Consider the following 14,892-nt stretch of genomic DNA (forward strand, 5'->3'; position numbering starts at 1 on the left):
ATCTCTGTACTGATAGGTTTGCACAGTGGGCAGCTCTATAAATGTCTTTCTAGTGACAATTGCATATAGCTTAGTAGAAAACCTGCCAGAATGGATGAGACAATTTTGGGTCTTATGTACTGGACGGTCAACCAAGAGATTTTTCATAGCAAGCTAAAAAAAAAAATATATATTCACAATGATCTCAACTTATTCACAATTGAGACATTAATAAAATTGTAGCCTAAACATATTTACTGACTTTGCTGAATTAAAATATTTATTTCCTAGGTTAAAAATGATAAATTTAAGACCCCACTTGTCTAAAAATATCTTGGGTCATTTTTGCCAATCTCTTACTTTGAAAAACTCAATTCATTCTATCCCCCACATATTGTCTCTCAGTTAATATTTTACTGTTGATATTAGCAAAATGCAGAATATAATGCAAAGGTATGCTGGACCACTACCACACATGTGCACCAAGTGTCGTGCTGGTTAGTGTGTAAATTCACACATCGATTCTATAAAGGTGTCTCTTTAGGTGCCTAACTTACTCGTTCCCCACCCCCCTCCTTCATGAAGCTACATTAGGGCTTTTATCACAGGCTACAACGGTAAAAGCTCCGACACTCATAGGAATTGTAAGAGCGTCGGAGCTTTTATCGCTGTGGCCTGCAATAAAAAAACCTAATGTGGATTCATAAAAGGGGAAGGGGTGGGGGGTTAATTGGCAAAATACCCTTAATAGGCTTAGTAATTGCTAAAATAAAAAAAATAATAATTGGGCAATAGGCACTCTCTGATTCGATAAAAGATAGACGCCTAACATCTAAGTGGGTGTTTCCATGGGCAGATTGTAAGTTAGGCGTCACTAAGCGCTATTCTCCAAAAATTTAGGTGCCTGAAATGTAGGCCTTTAAAACTCTAACCTAATTTTACAAAGCCGCGCTAGCGGCTGCCGTGCGGCAACAGCCCCGAAGAAGCCCTTTAAATCTCTATGGGCTTCAGGGCCGTTGGCACAGCACAGCCGCTAGCGCAGCTTTGTAAAAGAGGCCGTAAGTTTTTACATACTCTAGATGCCACTAGCTGTGGTTCTGTAAATGGCGCCTATGTATAATTGACCCATGGCCGGCACAAGTTTTTTTACGCAAGCCGATTTAGGCACCATTTATAGAATCAGTCCCTAATTGCATATTGTCATAGAAGGTGAGGATAAATAAGGACTGCATAGTACAGATAGCATTTGGAATGTACCATGCACGGTCAGTTTTTTTTGTCTTGTGTGGGTTTCCTTAGTGCCTCTTCATTAGGCGCTATTAAATGCTTTCACACTGAGAAAAGGTTTACTAGTACTAATGAGTTTTACAGTGCAGTAATTTCTGCAGATATGCTAGGCATGTTCTCTAACATTATTGCACAGCCTTTGTTTTTGGTGTGCTTTAAATTTTGCTATGCACTTCAGTAAAAGGCCCCTTTAGCACACTTACACACTGATGTTTAGCCATACTGATTATTTGTATCCCAATAGCCAAAAGTCCTTTTTATTTTTTATATAATTTTAATCTTCAAGTTCTAATATGGCCCAGTTCTATAGAAATCAAAAGGAAAATATTCAAATGTGAAATCCAGTCAAAGTCACCAAAGGATGCTTACCTGCCCTCCCAGATCCAGGCATTCCTCCCTAATCTGACCTCATTAAATCAATGCTTTCAATCTCTTTCCTTCCATCTGAGGCCACATGATTGTACGAGTGTCAGAGCTACAACACTCTTGACTCAGTCAAGTTGCGTTGTCTGGACCGTAGAACACTGCAGTTGAGAACCCCTGAGCTCATACAGTTTTGTGGATGCATGTTTATTCATACTTGCATATACATACATATTCCACTGGAAGCAACAGGTAGATACTATGTCCCTGAACAAATGATTATTTTACAAAGCTTTCTTTCACATAAAACAGCATTTTATGATTAGAAAAAGGTACTTTTAAAATATTTTGGGGACATACATTTATACAAGTTTATGCTACTAATGCATATTAGGATAACCATAAATTATAATCTTTTTGCCTACCCAATGATCACTGGTTGTAAATACAGGTCCTTTGTGGATAGAACTTTTATGTTTCAAACAAGTAAACAACAGATTTATCTCCTAAACAGAAATTTTTTTAAAAAAACTAACCATCCATCTTCCATCTCTGTCCTCCCCTTCCATTTCCCTTCCCTCCCCCAGAGGTTTGGCATCTTTTCTTTTTTCATCTCCATCCCCGCAGCTACAGCGATGGGCCCCACCATCCCCAGATCCACCATCTCTCCTTTTCTCAACTATCCTTTCAGGACCTAATTTATTCAGGCAACCCCCCCCCCCCCCCAATTTAAACCAACTTTCTTGCATCTAGGTTTAAACAGTCCAAGGTTCAAAAAGAAAGTAATACAGTCAGAATGTTCCAAGCACATAGTAACATAGTAACATAGTAGATGACGGCAGATAAAGACCCGAATGGTCCATCCAGTCTGCCCAACCTGATTCAATTTAAATTTTTTTTTTTTTTTTTTTCTTCTTAGCTATTTCTGGGCGAGAATCCAAAGCTTTACCCGGTACTGTGCTTGAGTTCCAACTGCCAAAATCTCTGTTAAGACTTACTCCAGCCCATCTACACCCTCCCAGCCATTGAAGCCCTCCCCAGCCCATCCTCCACCAAACGGCCATATACAGACACAGACCGTGCAAGTCTGGGCCCTTTTACCAGTGTACACCATGCTCACAAAAAATATATATATTCAGTCCTTGTGTTATTGATGTTCAATAAAGTTCATTGAAACTCTTTCATCATGAGTCTCTCATTAAAAATAAATTCAAAATTCATAGTCCTGGCTTCTCAAAGCCGCCACAGCTTATCTCTAAAGCAACTCTCTGAATTTATCCAAAACAGTTTCTTGGGCTATCAGATAACTCAACCTGCACTAGTGCTAGGGCACTAGGCCCCAGCATAAGACTTGATGGCCAGGAAGTGTGCTCTGTGTGGTCTCAATTTTGCAAAAGTATAACCTCAAAAACCCACCACAGAAAACACAGAACAGTCCCCACTTCCTGTGACTACTAACGGCCCTTCCCCCACACAGAGGAAAATAAAAAAAAAACCAAAACACAGTTCTTTTAAAGTTCAATCAAGTCCCACCAAGCACCACACCTTTATTATGGTTGCATAGCTCTATGCATCCAGTAAGTTTATTAAATAATCTATATATATCCAGTTCAAATTAGGCAGTTTAGTTCACTTGCCTTTAGTGCAGCAGACTTCCATTGGCAGGGCCCCATTAGGCAGTTCAGGATACGGCTCCAACTCTATAGCTTAAAAATCCTGGTGCACTGGATTCTGTTGTTCTGAACCAGCCTTTACCAGCTCCATACATTCTGGCTGCTCACTGCCATCCAGAACTCTCAGCCCTGAGCATTCCTGCCTTCCTTGCTGGTGCTTCTTTTCCCTCTACTCCTCTAGCTAATCTGCTCTTTGGAGTAAAAGCCTGCAGCCACACCCCAAACCCTTAGGTGCAAAGGCTTTCCTACTGGTTCTAGTTTCAGTCTGCACGTGACTGCTGGTAACCAAGCTATAGTTATATGTGTGATGTAGAACAGGCAAATCTGCTCTCCTGCTCCCTCTAGAGGCCAAAGAAGAAAAGTCCTCAAAATGGTCAGTTTGAGGTTTAAAGTGAGCTGTTTCTAGTGCCTTTGCTTCTAGTTTGTGCACTGCTCTGGGGACAGACCTAACATGCATAGGCTGAATACCACAGTATGCACATCTCTTTGGATCCCTCCTTCCCTCCCTCCGTGTACTTCTACACCAGGGCCAAATTTGGCCCGCAGGCCTGAGTTTGACACCCCTGGTCTAGAGAAAGCTCTCAGTTTGCTGATGCTGCTAATTCTCCAGTCCTGCCTCTAACTGGCTTATTTTACCAGTTATAACTTATCAAAAGTATGAGGCTGGTAAAGGGCAGGCAAAGAATTGGAGAAGCATCTGGTAGAAGATATGTCCTTTTTTAATGTAAATATGGTAGCCCCCCCCACACACACATACTTGGTTGTTTATTTTATAGGGTTCACATAGGCTGCTGCATATTTATTCAGCAGCATTCAATCGTATGGCTTCATGTTGAATGGCTATAATTTTAAGACAAAATTCACTGGAGAAGATTTTATAAAAATTAATATTAAAAGAAATAATCATAATAAATATAAAAGAAATAGAATAAAAAAGGAAGGGAGAGGTTTTTCAGGATCAACGAATGAAGCGTGGAACCTTGTCAGACTTGGCTGAGGTTTATTTCCTGTCACCAAGCAGGTTTCTGAGATCCTTTTCCTCCCCTTTTTTACACCTTATGTTTTGAACAATGGGATCTTTTTCTTATTTTGTATAGGTTTCTATCACAGACTGGTAAGGTAAATGCCCCGACGCTCATAAAATTTCTGTAAGCGTCTGAGCATATACCTTGCTCGCTCACAGTCGAAACTTCTACCACAATTTTGAAAAAGGAGCCTTAAAATATCTGGTGCAGAAGTTCAAAATAAGAGGCCTAAGAAAGGCCCTCTTTTACTAAGCCACGATAGAGGGTTGTTGTTTTGTTTTGTTTTTTATCATGGCCCAGGGTGCTAAATGCTCCAATGCTACTCTGATAGGAATTCTGTGAGCGTCAGAGCAGCATTGGAGCATTTAGCACTCCAAGCTGCGGTAAAACCCTCTTTAGCGGCTTGGTAAAAGAGGGGAGGGGGAACTTATAGCTATGGCAGAACTGACATGGTCCTGAATATGAATATTAATTTTTAAGGTGATGCTGGTATTTAAATTAACAAATGAAAGAACCTCCCTCACCCCAAGAAGTCTACAAAGATTAAGGAAAAGAGATGAAGTCCAACTCCAAACTGAGCAAAGAATGAAAATAATTCTATAATTTAATTTAAGAGTATTAACCGGACAAGCCCTCAGTCACACAGCAACCTCTGGAAACTCCAGGGAAAAGCTGTCGCGGATTTACACCCAGGAAGGTGTTAACTGCGAAACATCCCCGGGCTTGCTCCGGATAATATTTGTGGTGCTTAACTAGTGCAAAATGTGCAATGTGTGAAAAAACTCAAATGAAAAAAACACACATTATCAAAATAAAGAAGGAATTCATCTCTTACCCCTAAGCTGGGGGCCAAACTGGAAAGTTTCTTTCCTGCTTCATTCACGAACTTGAGAGTCATCGAGCAGTGCGGTTCCTGAGGAAGGGGGTTCACCCCCGAAACGGAGTCCGTTGGACATTTACTTCATTTACTGCTTATGGATCACCATTTCCATTACACACGGAGAAGCTAAGTTCTTACAGCCTGTGTATTTTTGAGCTTGGTTGGATTTGGACACTAACTTTCCAGTTTGGCCCCCAGCTTAGGGGTAAGAGATGAATTCCTTCTTTATTTTGATAATGTGTGTTTTTTTCATTTGAGTTTTTTCACACATTGCACATTTTGCACTAGTTAAGCACCACAAATATTATCCGGAGCAAGCCCGGGGATGTTTCGCAGTTAACACCTTCCTGGGTGTAAATCCGCGACAGCTTTTCCCTGGAGTTTCCAGAGGTTGCTGTGTGACTGAGGGCTTGTCCGGTTAATACTCTTAAATTAAATTATAGAATTATTTTCATTCTTTGCTCAGTTTGGAGTTGGACTTCATCTCTTTTCCTTAATCTTTGTAGACTTCTTGGGGTGAGGGAGGTTCTTTCATTTGTTAGCTTGTTGTTGTACCTCCTCCATTTAGGGTTCTATTTTTTGTCTTGGTATTTAAATTAAGTCATTTGCAGCTGCTGGTCACTAATCTCACAGCTAGGTTACTTCAAACCCCCACCCATCGTAACCCACCAAAGAGGTCACCAGTTAGACCTGGTGACCTTCTCCGCCAAAGAACCAATCACTCCCAAATTTGTGTGGAAACAAGACAACTGGACAGACTCCCTATGGTCTGACCACAAACTTTGTAGCTTCTCCATTCACTACCAACAAAAAACCACCATAAACAGAAAAGCAAGAAACACCAAAACCCACACCACTAGAGGCAAGATCGACCCGAATGAATTCTGGTCCCGCTACGAAACTATCACAAAACAAAATGACGAAACGAACCAAATCATGACCACCTGGATCAAAGACAGCACAAACATACTAAACGAAATAGCCCCCTTAAAAACCAGCAGAATTAGATCCTCAAACCAGGAGGGCTGGTTTGACCCAGAGCTACTACAGGCAAAAAAGGACCTCAGAAAATCGGAGAGACAATGGACCAAATCTGGAACCCAAGAGCACAGAATAGAATGGAGACTTAAACTAAAAAACTACAAAACCCTAACCAAGGATAAACGAAAAAACTTCTATGCCCAAAAAATTGGAAATGTCACAATCAACAGTAGTAACCTCTTCAAACTGGTCAACGATCTTTACAATCTCGAGACAGTTACCGACAACCGGGACGAGGAACCCACACTAACCGCCAACTCCCTAGCCGACTTCTTCAACTCCAAAATACTGAAACTAAGATCTTCGATAACTGCCCCTGCCAATCCCCACGGGGACTTTCCAACCCTCCAAGACAACAACAGTCCCAAACCAGACCCGGGGTTCAGAGCAGACCTAAACTGGGATCAATTCACTACTATCGATTGGCAATCCTTCAACAAATTCTATAACAAATATACCAACTCCTTCTGTAGACTAGACACCTGCCCCCCTAACGTTATGAAAACGGCTCCAACCCACTTCAAAGCAAATATGCTGGCATGGGTCAACCTCCTACTGTCTACCGGAAGCTTCCCAGCAGAACAAGGCCACATCTCGATCACCCCAATCATAAAAAACACAAAAGAACCACCCAATATCCCGTCCAACTACAGACCGATCGCAAGCATCCCACTATTCACCAAAATAGCAGAAGGGCTGGTTAATGCCGAACTTACCACATACCTTGATAAATTCAATATCCTAAATGACAATCAATCAGGCTTTCGCTCCAACCACAGCACCGAAACCATTATAGCCTCTCTCCTAGACCACCTTCACAAACTCTTCAGCCAAGGCTCCAGCGCCTTGATTGTACAACTCGACCTGAGCAGCGCATTCGATCTGGTCGACCACAACATTCTCCTTGACTGCCTCTCCTACATAGGCATCTCGGGCCAGGTCCTTAACTGGTTCCACGGGTTCTTACGGAACAGATCATACAGGGTATTCAAAAACGACGCCTTCTCATATAGCTGGGAGAACTCCTGTGGCGTGCCACAGGGCTCCCCCCTATCTCCCACCCTGTTCAACGTCTACCTCGCCTCCCTAGGAAACCTTCTGCAAAACCTCAAGCTCAAATTTTTTATCTACGCAGATGACATCACTATAATCATCCCGCTAACCAGTTTTACATCAGAGCTCCTTACCTTCCTTTCAAGCATACTCAATCAGATAGAACACTGGATGTTATCATACAGACTAAAACTAAACCCGGATAAAACAAAATTCTTCCTAGCAACCCCCAAAGATAAAATCAAAGACACCACAATTCAAGTAAAAGGATCCGTTTTCCCCCTTGAACACAACCTAAAAATACTCGGCGTCACACTAGACAAACATCTATCCCTCGACAAACACACGGACAATACCGTCAGAAAAAGTATCTCGGTGCTTTGGAAACTCCGCACCATAAAAAAATACTTTGACGAAACTTCATTCCGCCTGCTAGTACAATCCTCCATCCTCAGCATATTGGACTACTGCAATATCATTTACTTAAGCTCCACAAAAAAAACCATCAGGAGACTCAAAAATGATCCAGAACACTGCTGTCCGCCTCATATTCGGCCTGAAAAAAATGGGAACACATCACCCCTTTCTACCACAAACTCCATTGGCTGCCATTAGAATCCAGAGTCCTATTCAAATTCGCCTGCTTCTGCTATAAAACAGTATTTGGTTTATCCCCAAGCTACATCATCCCTCACTTCGCCCTAAATCACAGCATCAAGGACTCCCGCAGAATCCAACTATTCGCCTACCCCTCCCTTAAACTCTGCCACTCTAAAAGATTCCTCGACAAAACCCTCGCCTTCCAAGCCACTAAGCTAAACCCATGGTTATCCCAAATGGCCCTCAAGGCCCCCAACTACCTCGGCTTTAGAAAACTACTCAAAACCCGCCTCTTCCAAGACCAGGATCCCAACGCCCCTTCTATCTAACACCCACTCTCCCCTCTACATCCTACCCTCACCCCCCCCTGGCAACTTTGATCAATTTGTTATTGAACCGCTCATAACCCCGCTCAACTGCTGTAAACCACTTGTAACCTTGTTTAATTGATGTGAACCGCCTAGAACTCTTCCGGGTATGGCGGGATACAAAAATAAAGTTATTATTATTATTATTATTATTATTAACCTATCCATGTAAAAGGCAATTATATAAAATAGGTGCCCATCTTAATGTCAAGGTGAATGCATAAATTTAAAGAATACTAGCACTTAAGCTGTGAAAGTGCCATTGAGGCTCTTAAGTGCTGCATTGTAATACTTTCAGTTTTGTGTATCCCTGTCCCATTTATGAACCTGCAGTTATGCTAGCTCTATGGCTGGTATAATTGTAAGTAAACAAATATCATGTCCTGATTTAAAGTTAGGATAATATTTTACAATGGAATCTTGGGCCCCCCAGAAGCTATTTTAGTATAATCTCTAAGTGCACATCCTCAGGGACCTAAATGGAGACATCCAGTTGTAGAACTGCCTACCTAGGTGGATAGTGGCATCAAATATATGGATTAAGTTATACACCAATGTCAACATTTGATGTACTCCATTGATCATGCCACTTGAATATCGACTCCATTGTTTTCTGGCTTGTTTTCTCTTTGTTAGGATGATACATGAAAAAAAAAAACTGCTTTAAATTCTCTCACAGCTTTCCTAGAGGCCAAGTATTTCCAGAAATAATCTTGACATGTTTTCACAACAAGGTAACTGGAAAGTGAAGAAAGTTATTGTTTTGACATTGCCAAGAAAGCTCTAACATTATCCATAAATCTCACTGCTTTTACACACATGTTTCTTTTCTTCTATTATAGCTAATAGGTCAAAGCTTTTGAAAGGGCATCTACTGTTACTAAGTCCATACCAGGCACCTTCATAGGTGTGCTATTTGTATTAACATGTACAGTGGTCATGCTTTTCTTTCCAAGGTCCTGTTTTCTGGATTCTATGATTTTTTTTCCTTATCTAAACAATTAGGGAAAGTTTGAAGAAATGCTTTCCAATAGTGATTAGAGACGTGTGTGGTGGTACATGTGCACATGGATAAAATGCAGATTATGGTGTCTATGTGATAAAGTGAATATATAACAAAAAAATCAAAAAAATCAAGAAAAGGATGCCCAAAATAAATCACAAAAATACTGCACCCTCCAAAAGCACAGGACAATAAACCACCTTTCTTTCCAAAAAAGGGAGAAAAGACCTCAGTGTCTAATAGGGGCTCTATAGGCTACCTACTTAGACAAGCTAGTTTTAAACAGAATTTAATCCTAGCAGACACTGCTATAGAGCCCCTATTAGACACTGAGGTCTTTTCTCCCTTTTTTGGAAAGAAAGGTGGTTTATTGTCCTGTGCTTTTGGAGGATAAAGTGAATATAGTCATGAAAATGTGTGGGCAGGTTTGCTTTTGATGATGTGGTGAGAGTTGGGTGAAGCAGTGGTATACCTGGCTTGGTGTCCAACGTGTGTGTGTGTGAAGTGTGTGTGTAAGTATAACAGTCATCAGTTCTGCTATTCCTCTTCTCCAGAACAATAAATCAATGTTTGAGGGGGTGAGAGGCAGACACACCTGACAGTTGCATAAATGCAGATCCCTGCTCTCAGAGTGGACTGCCCCCACTTCCAAGCCCTTGGAATGCTAGAGGGGTGATGGAATATAAAGGGTATATACAGTAATGTATATATAACTATAAGTAGGCTTTCTTGGTCAGATTATTTAATTGGAGCAGAAAAAAGATAGGCATCTATTGCATGTCAACCACACTTAGGCACCCATTACAGAAACACGCTTAGCGGCACCTAATTTAAAACATAGATGCCTGTAATATAGGCCATGGTTTTAAAGGCTTACATTATAGGCACCTAAGTCGTTTAGGGGGAAATGCTATAACTAGCGCCTAAATTTAGGAGTTGGTAGGCACTCTGTCGAAGCCTAGGTAATTGATAAATGCAGTCAGAAATGGCAATGTTGAAGCACCTACCAATGCCTAAATAAAAAGTGGCTGAAATGGCCGCTGGAATTGCACTTAGGTAGCCACTTTAGGAGGTGGAACGCCAAATTATGTGTGGACAATGCCAGAAGTGGCATTAGGTGGGCTACAGCGGCTACCCAGCTGCAATTCATGCCAAGATAGGTGGATGGAATGTAGGCCTTGAAAACTCTGGCCTACATTTCAGCCGCCTATCTTTGCCTCTAGACTACAGCAACCAATTGCGGCAGGGGAATTCCCCCCTCCCCCATCAGTTGAGCAGCATGGACTCTCCAAAGCCGCAATTCTGTAACCGGCACCCTAGAATATTTGACAGGCGATCGGTGGCCGCTTTTAAGGCAGCCACCGACTTGGGCGCCAGTTACAGAATCCATCCCTTAGAGACATCCAAAGTTGGACTTGGATGCACTATTGAAAATGTCCCTTCACATGTCCTAAATAGAAACTAGTAAGCACTTATCATATTGAAATAACTTCTGAAGGTTATGGGTACAAGTGCAGATTGAGGAAATTACTTGTGCAGGTGGTTACTAATAATGATCAATGGTCTTTGTGGCACAGGGAGCATAAGTATTTTTCTTCTAGTAGGATAAGAGAAAAATATTTGAGAACCACTGTCAAATTGGTGTACTAAAATAAAGTTCATCATAACAGGTAATTTTCCTGCCAGCACTCCACCCCACCCCCAAGGCAGGATGCCCACCCCAAAACCCCCAAGCACACCTGGACACCCACGTAACTATTTCTCACTGGCCGGCCAGAGGAATGCTTACTCCCTCTGGCCAACAGGCCTACTGCCACAGAATGGTGAGCCTTCCCCTTTCTAGTGCATCCTGGGATGCACCAGGGAGGAGCCAAAGGCCCTGATTGGCCAATAGCAGGGCATAAGGGATCTGGCCAACTAGAATCATAGGCCTTCCTCCCAGTACATTTTGGAATGCACAAGGAGTAGCCTAAGACTCCAATTGGCCAGATCCCTTAGGCCACCCTCCATGGGAGTGGCCCTCCATGGGATGTCTCAGGGGGTGATGGCAGGAGGAATTGTGCACTCCTCCTGCTGTGGACTGTGTCGGGAGGGTTTGCCATTGTGGCAGGAGGAATTGGGCACTCCTCCTGCTGCAGACATTCAGGGTTGGGTGGTTTCGTGGGTTGTGCAGGCGGTAGTGGGCATCTCTCCGGCTGGGAGATGCCTTAGGGTTTGGTGGCAGGAGGAATTGGGCACTTCTCCTGATGTGGACATTCGGGGAGGGGGGGAATTGGGGGTTCCGGTGGGAGGGAGTAGGCATCCCTTCTGCCAGATGAGTTCACGGGGGGGGGGGGTTCCCTGCTGTAGCTGATTTTTGCTGGCCTACATTTCAGATGCCTATAGCGGTCCTAGGGAGCTGCCTAGGGCCACTTCTGGGCGAAACCATGCCCATGCCTAGCCTTGGGCGAGCTTATGCGACCCTACATATCTCCCTAGGCTCGTGAAAACACCTATAGTGTAGGTGACCAGCCTTAGGATTGGGTGTTTTTTAAAAAATAAACACATATCCCGATTGGCTGGTTATACAGCGGTAGGATGCCTACCACCGCCTACAGTTGGGACACCATTTATAGAATCTGGCCCTTTGTGTGTACTACATTTTTTTTTTCCTGATTCCATTATTAATTGTACTTGAAAAGACCTAAATAGCTTCCATGGCTATAACCATTTTTATCAAGCTGTGGTTTTTTTATCGCAGAACACTGCGGTAAAAGCGCCAACCCTCATAGAATTCATATAAACAATGGAGCTTTTACCGCAGCGTTCTGCAATAAAATATCCTTACTCAGCTTAATAAAAGGAGGTCTAAGTGTCCCTTTCTTATCCTGAAATTTAAGAAACTTAAATTTGGTTCTGGAATTTATCTATTGGGTATTATAAATGCCTAAAATTGCTATACATTTTCCATTGCTTCTCATAGAGCCTATGCAAAAATAGTTGTGAGCATATTTAAATGAGGTGGTGCTGTGATTGATGTTAGGTCAAATATTTTTAGCTTCTTGTCCTTAGCTTGAGCAGACATGATGACATGAGCACACATTATGTTTCCTCTGTTCAATTTCAGATATTGACTGTGTCAGGAGAGCAACTCTGCTTATTAAGATAGGGGTAAGTAGAGCCAAGCTCATTACAATGAAGCTGATAAGGTACTGCATGATTCATGTAGTAGGCTGGTCTAAAAACCCATTTAAAGAGGGTTTATATGACTTTTTCAAGATGTGGAAGACCTATAAACCACGCTTTTAAAAATAGGATGTGATCATTCTTATTTTCATTTATTGAGCTTCTAATCTACCTCTTTGAATGAAACGCTCTAGGCGAGGCACAAAGATTTTAAACATAAATAATACAATACAATTCAACCTCTTGTATCCCACACTTTTCTACATGGAATCAATGCGTCTCACAGCAAAATAATTTTTACATTAATGGCTCAAGTGTTCAAAGATGAGAGAAATTTAACATTGATGGTTCAGTTTTAGAGCTAAGTGATAGTATATACGGATGGAGGTAAAGTCCATGGAACAAATGGTTAGTAGTTAATAAAGGGAAAAAGATATGTCAACTCTTTTTCCTGAAGTGACCAGTATGTTGTGGGTTGCAGTACAAATACATGTAATTGAATTGGATATTTGTGGCAAACTAGTTACTATTGTTAGTATGTTATTAATATATCTGTATTGCTGTTAAGTATAAACCAGGGATCTCAAAGTCCCTCCTTGAGGGCTGCAATCCAGTCGGGTTTTCAGGATTTCCTCAATGAATATGCATTGAAAGCAGTGCATGCAAATAGATCTCATGCATATTTTCATTGGGGGAACCTGAAAACCCGACTGGATTGCGGCCCTCAAGGAGGGTCTGGTATAAACAGTGCTATATGAACACATACAATAGTGACACTTCCTTCTTCATGGAACTTATAATCTGCTTGAGACACATAGACAAAATAATTTTTAGGAATCAATTGAATACTACAGTAAAATGCATATTATGGGATGATCAGGAAGAGTCAGACATTTTGGATTTAATACAGCTTACATGAGATGGGTTTTCAAGCAGAACTTGACATATTGAAACTTTTTAACTAAAAGGTGCCCTAAAACAGGTGGCCTACTGTATCCCCAATGTGGGGATTTCCTGCATGCTGAGACACCTGTGGCGTGGTGGTAAAATGGCCCTCTTTTCCAATTTTCCCTATTAATAGCCATGCACTCATTGCCCTATTAGCATATGACCAATAATGCATGAGCACTTGCTAACATCTATTTTCTAGGTTGTAAGGACTCCAGCGCTAATCCGATTAGCATGTGGCACTATAGCTGCCCTAACTGATTAGTGTAGAACAGTGGTCTCAAACTCGCGGCCTGCCAGATACTATTTTGAGGCCCTCGGTATGTTTATCATAATCACAGAAGTAAAATAAAACAGTTTCTTGATCATATGTCTCTTTAGCTATAAATTATTATTAAGACTTAGCCAAAAGGAAAGATTTATAAACTATAAAGTTTTACCTCATGCAAAATTGTCATTTCTTTAATAAGACATTAACTATTTTTTTCTGAGACCCTCCAAGTACCTACAAATCCAAAATGTGGCCCTGCAAAGGGTTTGAGTTTGAGACCACTGGTGTAGAACATACCTTCTCTCTGCCCCCAAAAGCCCCAGTGCTAATACATAGAATCTAATATGTTAGCATGTGGGAAGCATGCGTCAATCCCAAGAGTGCACCTTGTGATAATTGTTTATAACCTGTGGTAAACATGCATTAGTACTTAGTGCAGCTTAGTAAAAGGGCCCCATGGTGAAGTAAGAAAATGAATGCAGAGTCTGGGATTAGAAGTAGCAGATAAAGGCACAGAAAGCAACAGTTTGCCTGAAGAACAGATATAAAGAGTGACAAAGGAGCATATGCTCTTGATTTCATTGCTAGAGGATACAGTACAAGCAAGTAGCATAACTGGGTTTAATATATTAATAATAATAATTTTATTCTATATACCACCAAACCTTCATTTCAAGGCGGTTTACAATAAGAAAAAGCTAGACATGTAGTGAATTACAACAATTTACAATAATTATCAAGTGTTTCTCAGAGGAATACAGATTACAGTTCAATCAGAATCAAAATCCATCTCAGAAAACGGGGAGCTGCTATAAGTGGTCCCTCTCATTTCATAAGTCATCCTGGATTGCAAGATCTACTTGAGTGAACATTCTTTTTAAGTATTAGTCTAAAGATTTCAAATAGAAACTGGTCAGCATCTCCTAAATATAAGTGTATAGATCTATCTTTATGGACAACCTACTTAAGTCTTTGAGCATTTTCAAGAAAAGGGGTTGCATGTAAGAACATATTTAAGAGGTCTATGATAAGGAAAATGATTTGATGTTTGAAGATATGCTATTTCTTGTATAAATTATCCATTGTTTTATTCTATACATTATGCAAATTGGAGACAGGCATTTTCTTGCTAGTTGATTTGCATATTTGACTAAAGATCCCCAGAGTTCTTCTATCCTGAAAAACTCTATGCAACCCTCAGCAGACCAATTTCACTGCTTTTGCTGCATGCAAAAG

Source organism: Geotrypetes seraphini, chromosome 6 (assembly GCF_902459505.1).
Source record: "Geotrypetes seraphini chromosome 6, aGeoSer1.1, whole genome shotgun sequence".
NCBI lineage: Eukaryota > Metazoa > Chordata > Amphibia > Gymnophiona > Dermophiidae > Geotrypetes > Geotrypetes seraphini.